Below are 12146 nucleotides of genomic sequence, written 5' to 3'. Positions count from 1 at the left end.
GCCATCTTAATGTATGTTATTCCCACTATGAATTCATATCACACATCTCAGCCATCTGAATGTATGTTATTCTCAGTATGAACTCACATCACACATATCAGCCATCTCAATGTATGTTATTCTCAGTATGAATTCATATCACACATATCAGCCATCTTAATGTATATTTTTCTCAGTATGAATTCATATCACACATCTCAGCCATCTGAATGTACGTTATTCTCAGTATGAACTCACATCACACATAGCCATCTGAATAGGTTCATAGGTTCATAGGTTAGTACTAAGCTAACTGCCCTTGCGAGCCATTTTAAGCCTAGCCAATTATCCCTTGTGAGACTCAAACCCTGCACCTTGTGTTTGTAAGGCAAACACCTTCACCATTAGGCCACCCTCCCAACCCATGTATGTTATTCTCAGTATGAATTCATATCACACATATCAGCCATCTGAATGCATGTTATTCTGAGTATGAATTCATATCACACATATCAGCCATCTGAATATACGTTATTCTCAGTATGAACTCACAACACAAATGAGTTAACCGAATTAAGTTATTCTCAGTATGAACTCACAACACAAATATCAGTCATCTGAATTTATGTTATTCTCAGTATGAACTCACATCACACATATCAGCCATCTGAATGTATGTTATTCTCAGTACGAACTCACAACACAAATATCAGTCATCCGAATGTACGTTATTCTCAGTATGAACTCACAACACAAATATCAGTCATCTGAATGTACATTATTCTCAGTATAAACTCACATCACACATACCAGCCATCTGAATGTATGTTATTCTCACTATGAACTCACATCACACATATCAGCCATCTTAATGTACATTATTCTCAATATGAATTCATATCACACATCAGCCATCTGAATGTATGTTATTCTCAATATGAATTCATATCACACATATTAGCCATCTGAATGCACGTTATTCTCAGTATGAATTCACAACACAAATATCAGTCATCCGAATGTACGTTATTCTCATTATGAACTCACAACACAAATATCAGTCATCTGAATGTACGTTATTCTCAGTATGAACTCACGTCACACATATCCGCCATCTTAATGTACATTATTCTCAATATGAATTCATATCACACATCAGCCATCTTAATGTACGTTATTCTCAGTATGAATTCATATCACACATATCAGCCATCTTAATGTATGTTATTCTCAGTATGAATTCATATCACACATCTCAGCCATCTGAATGTACGTTATTCTCAGTATGAACTCACATCACACATATCAGCCATCTGAATGTATGTTATTCTCAATATGAATTCATATCACACATATTAGCCATCTGAATGCACGTTATTCTCAGTATGAATTCACAACACAAATATCAGTCATCCGAATGTACGTTATTCTCATTATGAACTCACAACACAAATATCAGTCATCTGAATGTACGTTATTCTCAGTATGAACTCACATCACACAGCCATCTTAATGTACATTATTCTCAGTATGAACTCACATCGCACATAGCCATCTTAATGTACGTTATTCTCAGTATGAATTCATATCACACATATCAGCCATCTTAATGTATGTTATTCTCAGTATGAATTCATATGACACATCTCAGCCATCTGAATGTACGTTATTCACAGTATGAACTCACATCGCACATATCAGCCATCTGAATGTACGTTATTCTCAGTATGAATTCATATCACACATTGCCATCTGAATGTACGTTATTCTCAGTATGAACTCAAATCACACATATCAGCCATCTGAATGTACGTTATTCTCAGTATGAATTCATATCACACATATCAGCCATCTTAATGTATGTTATTCTCAGTATGAATTCATATCACACATCTCAGCCATCTGAATGTACGTTATTCTCAGTATGAACTCACATTACACATATCAGCCATCTGAATGTATGTTATTCTCAGTATGATTTCATATCACATATCAGCCATCTTAATGTATGTTATTCCCACTATGAATTCTTATCACACATATCAGCCATCTGAATATACGTTATTCTCAGTATGAACTCTTATCACACATATCAGTCATCTGAATTTACGTTATTCTCAGTATGAACTCACAACACAAATATCAGTCATCTGAATTTACGTTATTCTCAGTATGAACTCACAAAACAAATATCAGTCATCTGAATTTACGTTATTCTCAGTATGAACTCACATCACACATATCAGCCATCTTAATGTACGTTATTCTCAGTATGAATTCATATCACACATATCAGCCATCTGAATGTACGTTATTCTCAGTATGAACTCACATCACAAATAGCCATCTTAATGTACATTATTCTCAGTATGAATTCATATCACACATAACCATCTTAATGTATGTATTCTCGGTATGAATTCATATCACATCTCAGCCATCTGAACGTACGTTATTCACAGTATGAACTCACATCACACATATCAGCCATCTGAAAGCATGCTATTCTCTGTAAGAATTCATTTCACACATCAGCCATCTTAATGTACGTTATTCTCAGTATGAATTCATATCACACATATCAGCCATCTTAATGTATGTTATTCTCAGTATGAATTCATATCACAAATCTCAGCCATCTGAATGTACGTTATTCTCAGTATGAACTCACATTACACATATCAGCCATCTGAATGTATGTTATTCTCAGTATGAATTCATATCACACATCTCAGCCATCTTAATGTACATTATCAGTATGAATTCATATCACACATATCAGCCATCTTAATGTATGTTATTCTCAGTATGAATTCATATCACACATCTCAGCCATCTGAATGTACGTTATTCTCAGTATGAACTCACATTACACATATCAGCCATCTGAAAGCATGCTATTCTCTGTATGAATTCATTTCACACATATCAGCCATCTTAATGTACGTTATTCCCAGTATAAATTCATATCACACATATCAGCCATCTGAATGTATGTTATTCTCAGTATGAATTCATATCACACATAGCCATCTGAATCTACGTTATTCTCAGTATGAACTTACAACACAAATATCAGTCATCTGAATGTACGTTATTCTCAGTATGAACTCACATCACATATCAGCCATTTACGTTATTCTCAGTATGAACTCACATCACACATATCAGCCATCTTAATGTACGTTATTCTCAGTATGAATTCATATCACACATATCAGCCATCTTAATGCACGTTATTCCCAGTATAAATTCATATCACACATATCAGCCATCTGAATGTATGTTATTCTCAGTATGAATTCATATCACACATAGCCATCTGAATCTACGTTATTCTCAGTATGAACTTACAACACAAATATCAGTCATCTGAATGTACGTTATTCTCAGTATGAACTCACATCACATATCAGCCATTTACGTTATTCTCAGTATGAACTCACATCACACATATCAGCCATCTTAATGTACGTTATTCTCAGTATGAATTCATATCACACATCTCAGCCATCTGAATGTACGTTATTCTCAGTATGAACTCACATCACACATATCAGCCATCTGAATGTATGTTATTCTCAGTATGAATTCATATCACACATATCAACCATATTATGGTTCATAGGTTCATACTAGGCAATCTGCCCTAGGGCATTTAAAAGCCTAGCCAGAGTGTGGTCAATGAGGGACTCTGCCTAACCTGGACTGGGATTTTATTCCAGAGTGAAGGGAGCCTCTGGGTTATGAATCTGTCCCTCCTGCATGTCCTATTTATTTCAGTGCTGAGGTTTAAGTCTCTCGAGCGCGTAGCTCGATGGGATTTGGATTTTCTGAGGTGCAGCATGTCCATTAATTCCGGGTTGGACATGGCTTTATACGTCAGGCACAGATCACCTCTGAGCAGGCAGTATGCCACTGAGCAGAGCTGTAGTTTCTTTAATCGGGCAGCATATGGCATCTGTTTGAGCCCTTTGATCCTCTTGGTGAGGTACTTTTGGGGTCTTTCCAGTTGCTGCATGTGTCTGGTAAGGTACATCCCAAAAGGGGCATTGTACTCAATTATGGGCCTGATGAGGGATGAGTAAAGAGGCACGCTGACCTCTCCTGATCTAGATGTGAATCCCTTCATGATTAGGTGGGCTATACAAAATGTTTTTCTAACCACTTTGGCCACGTGGTTGTCAAATGAGAGAATGCTATCAACTTGGGTCTCCAGGTCCCTAATTACTTCTTCTGTACTTAATGGATTACCACCTATGTGGTAATTTGTGGGCACTTTGTTTTTGCCAAACGGGGATGACTATACACTTTTTGGCATTTAGCTTGAGGCCATGGCTCTGGCACCAGTTGTCTGTTTCTTTGAGGCCCTTTTGGAGGGGTTTATATTTAAGCTGGTGAGCTTATCTATAATGCCCGAGTGGGGTATTGTATCGAAGGCTTTTGCGAGGTCCAGGTAAGCTGTGTGGACCACCTTCCCCTCATCAATGGCCTTGGTGACGGTTTCAAAGAAATTGATCAGGTTTAAGAGGCAGGATATGCCCTTAACAAAGCCGAACTGGGTAGGATCCAGTGTCTGTAGGTCCCCAATATCTTTATTTATGAGGCCCATGATGATCCTTCCCATAGCTTTGCAGACCAAGCTAGTCAGGCTTATGGGGTGAAAGTTTCCAGGATCCGTTGAGGCACCACCTTTGTGGAGAGGGACCACTGTTGCTGTACGCCACTCTTTGGGTACATATCCTATAGTAAGGCTGAGATTGAACAGTAGTTTTACATTTGGGTTTAGCTCTTCTTGGAGTTCATGTAGGACGCAGCCCGGGATACCGTCTGGTCCCATTGATGCTGTGTTTTTTGCTTTGGAGAGGGCAGCTCTTACCTGAGCATCTGACATGTCAGGGGGGGCAGCACTCTGCTGGGATAGATATTTACCCTTTTGGTGGGGGGGGGGAGTTTGCACTGAACCTGTCGGCTAGGATGCTGGCAATGTCTGTGGGTTTGGTGTATTTTTTGTCATTTTGGACTAATTCTGAGCATATCTGGGAATTCCCACCCAGGTTCCTAACATAACTAAAGAAAGCCTTGCGATTATCCTTAGTGTCCTGTGCAATTTTTCTCTTGAAGCTGGCCTTAGACGATTTTATGAGTTCCCGTAGTTTTTTGCTAATACTGATCAGAGATGCCTTCCCTTTTTGGGATTTTGCTCTATCATGTAGTAACTTCCTCCTTCTATTGTATAGTTTGTTTATGGCTGGGGTCCACCAGACAGGACATCTGCCTTTGGAGGATTGGGTCTTGGTTTTATTTGGGATTGCATGATCCATGCATTCCTGAAGGTGTTCATAGAATGCGTTTATAAAGGATTCTGCGGTCTTGGCTGTATTTTCCACAGGTCCGGGGGCTTTGAAGGATTCCACCTCAGTTTTGAGGAGTGTGAAATTTGCTTTAGAGAAGTTTTTCACTGTGGTTTTCTGGGCAGGGGCTGGGGTCGGGATGTGAATATCCAGTGAGATTAGTTTATGGTCTGATCTTACCAGTGACGGATACACTTCTGGTCTGATCTTACCAGTGAGGGATACACTTCTGGTCTGGAGCATAGAGTCCCCATGTTGGTGATGATCAGGTCCAGTATGTTTTCCCCTCTTGTGGGAGTGGTAACAAGTTGTTCCATAGCATTTGAGTTTATAAATTCTAAGAACCTTTGGGCTAGGGTGTTGTAGCTAGAGTAATGCTCCCAGTCTATGTTTGGGTAGTTGAAGTCGCCCAATATAATGGTGTTTGGAGAGACCTTCATATTTTCCAGTGTTCTCAGGAAGGCCGAGTGGGGTTCCTGGGTTTGGGAGGGTGGTCTGTAGCAGGCTATAAACTGGAAGGCAGTTTTACCCACTGTTAGATGCACATGGATAGTCTCTGATGCTTCGTGCTGTGCCACCAACCTGGAAGTGTGGGTATCTTTGATGAATATTGATATTCCCCCTCCTTTTGTGGTTCGGTCCAAGTTTTGGAGCCGAAAAGCATGGTATGAAGTATAACCTGGTACTGGTGAGGTGCTCTCGGGAGCCTTGAACCAGGTTTCTGTTACTGCACAGATATCGATGTTCTCCATGCTAAGGAGAGTTTTGAGTGCGTGCATCTTGAGGTTTAGACTTCTGGCATTACTCTTAGTTTCTTATCCCTTGTGATATCTATGGAGATAGATTTGTCTTTTGAGCCTTGCCTAAAAAAGGCACTATGGGGGTAGCAAGAGCCTTTGCCAATGTATGTTATTCTCAGTATGAATTCATATCACACATCTCAGCCATGTGAATGTATGTTATTCTCAGTATGAATTCATATCACACATCTCAGCCATCTGCATGTACGTTATTCTCAGTATGAATTCATATCACACATACCCATCTGAATGTACGTTATTCTCAGTATGAACTCACATCACACATTTCAGCCATCTGAATGTATGTTATTTTCAGTATAAATTCATATCACACATATCAGATATCTGAATGGACGTTATTCTCAGTATGAGTTCATATCATACATATCAGATATCTGAATGTACGTTATTCTCAGTATGAATTCATATCACACATCAGATATCTGAATGTTCGTTTTTCTCAGTATGAATTCATATCACACATATCAGCCATCTGAATGTACGTTATTCTCAGTATGAATTCATATTACACTTATCAGATATCTGAATGTACGTTATTCTCAGTATGAATTCATAACACACATCAGATATCTGAATGTACGAGTATGATGCAGGACAAAAGAGGCAAAGGGTGGAGCTTTGGAACTTTCTTACATTGGTGACTGTTACTGGAATGCAACAGGAGTCAAGAAAATGCAGCACTACAACAAAAACACTGCAAAAACCTCCACTGGGAATATTACAACAAAAACATCCACTTGGGCTGCAAACCCGGCTGTCTGCAAAGTCCTATACAAAACAATTGTAAATAGTTATTCTAGGATGCTGCAATGGAGTTCATTGGAAAATTAAATTACACCACCGATGGGTATAATTGGAGTAGCATGCATGAAATAGAAAATACAGGTGTGCTAAAGAAACGCATCACTTATGTTACCTATAATAGGGTTGCCACCTTTTCAAATCCCCAAAGTGGGACATTTTTTGTAGAAACATCAGATTTTGCAGGGCAAAACATACCTATGGAAAGTACAAAGGACAGAACTTCACTTTTTTGCCAGAATAAAAGCTTACTCTTGTAGCATTTGAGTTGTTTATTCATTTTCTTATAACATTTATGTGTTTCAGATGCAAAATAACTGTTTTATGCAACTATTAAAGAAAATAAAGGAAATATATTTGTCTTAAAATCTCAGGACATTTGCCATTTTTTCATTTTTTTTGCAGGTCACAACTTCCAAAAGAGAGACTGTCCCTCGCAAAGTGGGACTGGTAACCTATAAGCAACAACACTACAACATGAAACGGCATAGAATCCATGCCTCTAGCGCATATTTTGGGGAACAAAGTCAAAGATAACGATGGTGATAAAGGCCATGCATCATGGAAAGAATTTAAATAATGCTCTTGCAAACTTAGAAAGTTGCTAGAATAACAGGTTTTGCATTAGCATGCAATTTGTGGATCTGAAGAATGTGAGGTATGAAACTGAAATTGCCGTTTTTATTTAGTGACTTCGATCCTCAATTATTTGGTAGAACGCCACAAATTTAACGAGGAATACATCGAAAATATGAGACAAAAATCAAGGCATTCTAGGAAATATTGGGCTGAGATGTATAACAGGGAGGTAAATGCAAACTACATAGTTTTTGCAATTACGTTGCTGGATGCCATCTAGGGTTCCCACCTTTTCAAATGGCCAAAGTGGGACATTTTTGGTACAAACACCAGATTTTACATGCCGACACATACCCACGGACAGTACAAAGGATAGAACTTAACTTTTTTGCCTAAATAAAAGCTTATTCTTGTAGCATTTTAGTTGCTTATTCTGTTTCTTATAATATTTAGGTATTTTATATACAGAATAACTGTTTTATGCAACTATTACATAAAATATAGGAAATAATTGTGTCCTAAAATCTCAGGACATTTGCCATTTTTACAATTTTTTGTCAGGACACAACTGCCCAAAGAGGGACTGTCCCTCGCAAAGTGGGACAGGTGGTAACCCTAATGCCATCTTACAGCACATAAACCATTCCCTGGATAACAACACGCAGATTCAGATTCCTGAACCACACCCTCTATTTACAAACAAAATTATAAAATCTGGATTAAAGTAAAATAAAAAAAAAGTAATATACCGCCATACCAAACAATAGGTACTGCGTCTTCACTTAACTGGAAGATGTTAATCCATTTGTCTGCATACAGGTTACAGCCTTGGAAACGTATTACTGCTCCAGGTATTGATTGACTTGGATAATTACAAGATATCACAAAATACATAAAGCCCCGGGAGATGTCAGTACAAAAACGCATCACATAGCGGCCCGCCCGTCTCCAGAAGGGATTGCAATAATGCTATTAACCCTGAAAGACGAAACCGTTCAGCAATGGCTTTATCGACTTCGTTTTGCTGTAAAGACACCCAACCTAGGCAGCATCGATTAAAACAGTGATGATAATAAAATAAGGGTAATTTTCTTGCTTTCTTAGAAACTCGTACCGGGATAAGAGCAGGAGTGCAAATGAAGGGTGGCTGCCCCGGCCGCCACCTGTGCGCGCGTGTGTGTGCGCGCGTGTGTGTGTGTGTGTGGGGTGCGGGGGGGGGGGGGGGGGTCGCGTGATTGTTGCCCACGTGACGCTAACGCATCTGCACAGAAGACTGGAAGCATTCAGAGATGCTTTGTGTGCTAGTAACTATAACGAGGCGGTGGGGTTACACTTACTAATAAATGCATTCATGTTAGCAGCGGAGTTCACTTACTGCAGCTGCTCAGATTCATGCTTCAAATGCCACTGCTCTGCGTATATGATTATATATCCAAATATCCTCCACTCTTTTTCCCATTTGCGCAATGGGGTCGGGATGTCACTTAAGCCAATCATATCGAGCCAAGGCTTACACCGCCCGGTGGCTACCCCTGCGCATACCTCTCAACCTCTTAGAGCAGGAAATCTGGACAAAGCCATAAATAAAAGTGGGACAAAGGCCCAAAAATGGGGACAATTTTTAAATATTGCTCTTTCAAATTTAGTGAGTTGATTAACAGGTTATTTACATTAGCATGAGTTTTCTGAATGGTATAAAGTCTGAAACTCAAATGGCTGTTATTATTTTTTAACCTCAGATTTTAATAATTTGCCAATAACTTACCAGAAAAAAAACAAAATTTTATGAAAAATGGACCAAAAATATGAGACAAAAATCTGTACAGTAGAGAGGTACCAAAGTAGCTCATTCGTACCACTCAGTCACACACACACACTTTCACCTACAGTTAAGGTAGTGTCCAGTCCACCTACTGCATGTCTGCAATGTGGGCGGAAGCCACAGCACTCAGAGAAAACCCACGTGACCACAGGGAGGATATACAGACTCTACACAGAAGGTGCCCCAGCCGAGAATCGAACCAGATAACCTCTTGCTCTGTGTGTGTGTGTGTGTGTGTGTGTGTGTGTGTGTGTGTGTGTCTGTCTATATATATATATATATATATATATATATATATATATATATACACATATACACATTTTAATTAATGATGAAGGACAATCACAATAACTGTATATCGTAGCTCAGAAAGCACAACAAATGACCGCAGCACTGATGGAGAGCCAGCCCATAGCCCTAGAGAGCTTTGTGGTTGAGCCTAGTTGCAGCTGCTTCTGCAAACCGTCATCTTCACTGTGATTTAAAATAATAAAACATACATTGTGCAGATGTATGAACAGTGTGAATTAATTTCTTCAAGTGAAAAGCATTGTACTTGCTACAGTAGGCCTAGGTTTGTAACCAAACTACTAGACAGCTTTGTATGTGAGAGTCTACAGCACCTTCAAAACGTATTATGTTTCAACTCATTTCACCGCCCTCTTCTGCTATTTCAACATAAAATGTGTTGTCCTGAGCTGCACTGCAGAAACAGTCCTAATTTCTTGAACTGTAATCGTAACCTGACTGCTGACTTAGGAATGGCGTCTATTCCCATCATGGAGTTAGATACCCAAAACACTTGGGATAAATTAAACTGCAGTAAATAACATCTCCAAACACCTCTTGCAGATTGTGTGTATATGTTGTCTGGTGTTTTTGGTTCCCAGTCTGCTATTCTGGCACTTGGTGCAATTCCACGATTGGGTGCCTCCAACACAAAAATACCTTTTTTATTTTAAATTATTGATAGATATTGTGTAAATTAAAATGCTTTTCCCCAATATAATGTGAGTACATTGAAAGGAAATATGCAAGGCCAAACAGCAGTTTTCAAAATAATATGATTGTTTTGCAAGAACAGTTCTGTTCAGCTTATATATTAATAACATATAGCTGTGGGCATTACTGTAAATGCATCCTGTTATAGAAAAAAAGGAAGTTGAGTTTCTTGGCTTTCAGATGCAGAAATAAATAAATAAAATACAGACAGGTCAAGTGACGCAAAGGTGATGTGGAGAGACTTTTGTGAAGTCTTCAGATACAGCGAGAACCAAAAAAGGGCATGAAATAACCATGGACTTTGTCATGGCACAGACAGAAACCAGAAGAACAAGTCACAAGGACATTAAAAATAACATTGGTTGAAAAGAGTATATAAACCGGACAGTATGTTTCATTCGGAGGGTGATGTCTTAGACTAAGTGTGCCTTAGTCTATTCATCTGTCTAGCTGTGTTATAAAAGAATTGAAATAGCTCTGACAGAATTAACTGTTTGGCAAGAATTTGTTCTGAGACAAATAAAGTATAACAGATACAGTAGTACAGAGTTTGTCTGGTCTACTTTTGGATAGTTTCTTCAGAGGCAAAATAAAGACCTGCTTGACATTTCTTCAGAAAAGAAATAGATACATTCTTCAGTGGATACATTTTTTCAGTGGCGAGCCTTGGCCAGTGACTGTGACCATATATCTGTTACCAGCAGTTATTATTATAACAATTATTTTATAGTTTTTAAACATAATACAACCCCCATACACACACAAATACAATTTAAGTAATTATGCCAAATTAGACATAATATGAAAACATTGGTCAAGAACAGACACAAGTTATATTACTAGAAAAATGTTAGCCAGCTTGCAGATAAATTAAATGTAACTTAGTATAATACAAACAGGAATTGCAATACAAAGTGAAAATAAAGCAGGCTTATGGTATATTTAGAGATAAAGCCAAGGGAGAAAAATTGACAGAAGTAAGGAAGTGAGTGAAGAAGGGAGAGTAAGGAGATGTGAGGTATGAATAGGTATTTGTTCACATTTAGGGATATGGAAGTGAGTGAAGAAGGGAGAGTAAGGAGATGTGAGGTATGAAGAGGTACTTGTTCACATTTAGGGATATGGAAGTGAGTGAAGAAGGGAGAGTAAGGAGATGTGAGGTATGAAGAGGTACTTGTTCACATTTAGGGATATGGAAGTGAGTGAAGAAGGGAGAGTAAGGAGATGTGAGGTATGAAGAGGTACTTGTTCACATTTAGGGATATGGAAGTGAGTGAAGAAGGGAGAGTAAGGAGATGTGATGTATGAATAGGTATTTGTTCACACTTAGGGATATAGTTTATCCTGGTGTTGAGCAAGAACAGAGCCAGCTTTTGGCTAGGAAGTCTTTTAGAATGGTTTTGAATAATGAAAGAGGTTATTGACCAGATGGATAGAGATAAGGACCTCCAGGCCTTGACTGTTTATTTAGCTTTGCCATGTTTAAGTACATATTCAACATACAGCTCGATGAGTGATCTCTAGAAAGAGTAATACTCGTTTTAAAATGAATTCATATCACACATAGCCATCTTAATGTATGTTATTCTCAGTATGAATTCATATCACACATCTCAGCCATCTGAATGTACGTTATTCTCAGTATGAACTCACGTCACACATATCAGCCATCTGAATGTATGTTATTCTCAGTATGAATTCATATCACACATCAGCCATCTTAATGTATGTTATTCTCAGTATGAATTCATATCACACATCTCAGCCATCTGAATGTACGTTATTCTC

General features: G+C 38.5%; 1 protein-coding gene across 7 annotated transcripts in view; it reads right to left on the bottom strand.

Moving 5' to 3' along the window:
• The window catches only part of LOC122812360 (beta-1,3-galactosyltransferase 2-like), a 266312-nt gene that overhangs the window by 127639 nt on the left and 126527 nt on the right, over positions 1–12146 (bottom strand). Inside the window, exon 1 of one of the 7 annotated variants that reach the window (XM_044084788.1) lies at positions 8292–8640. The exons of 4 other annotated variants lie outside the window; for them this stretch is intronic. The gene's annotated coding sequence lies outside the window, so the exon portion shown is untranslated. Of the gene's footprint in view, positions 1–8291; positions 8641–12146 lie in introns of those variants that run through there. 2 more of the 7 variants (XM_044084792.1, XM_044084785.1) reach the window with 2 other exon arrangements.

The sequence above is a fragment of the Protopterus annectens genome, chromosome 9.part0 (genome assembly GCF_019279795.1).
Source record: "Protopterus annectens isolate FY-2018-M chromosome 9.part0, PAN1.0, whole genome shotgun sequence".
Classification (NCBI taxonomy): Eukaryota; Metazoa; Chordata; order Ceratodontiformes; family Protopteridae; genus Protopterus; species Protopterus annectens.
Note: the sequence above shows the minus strand (reverse complement) of the source record. Positions and strands in the feature narration are given on the sequence as shown.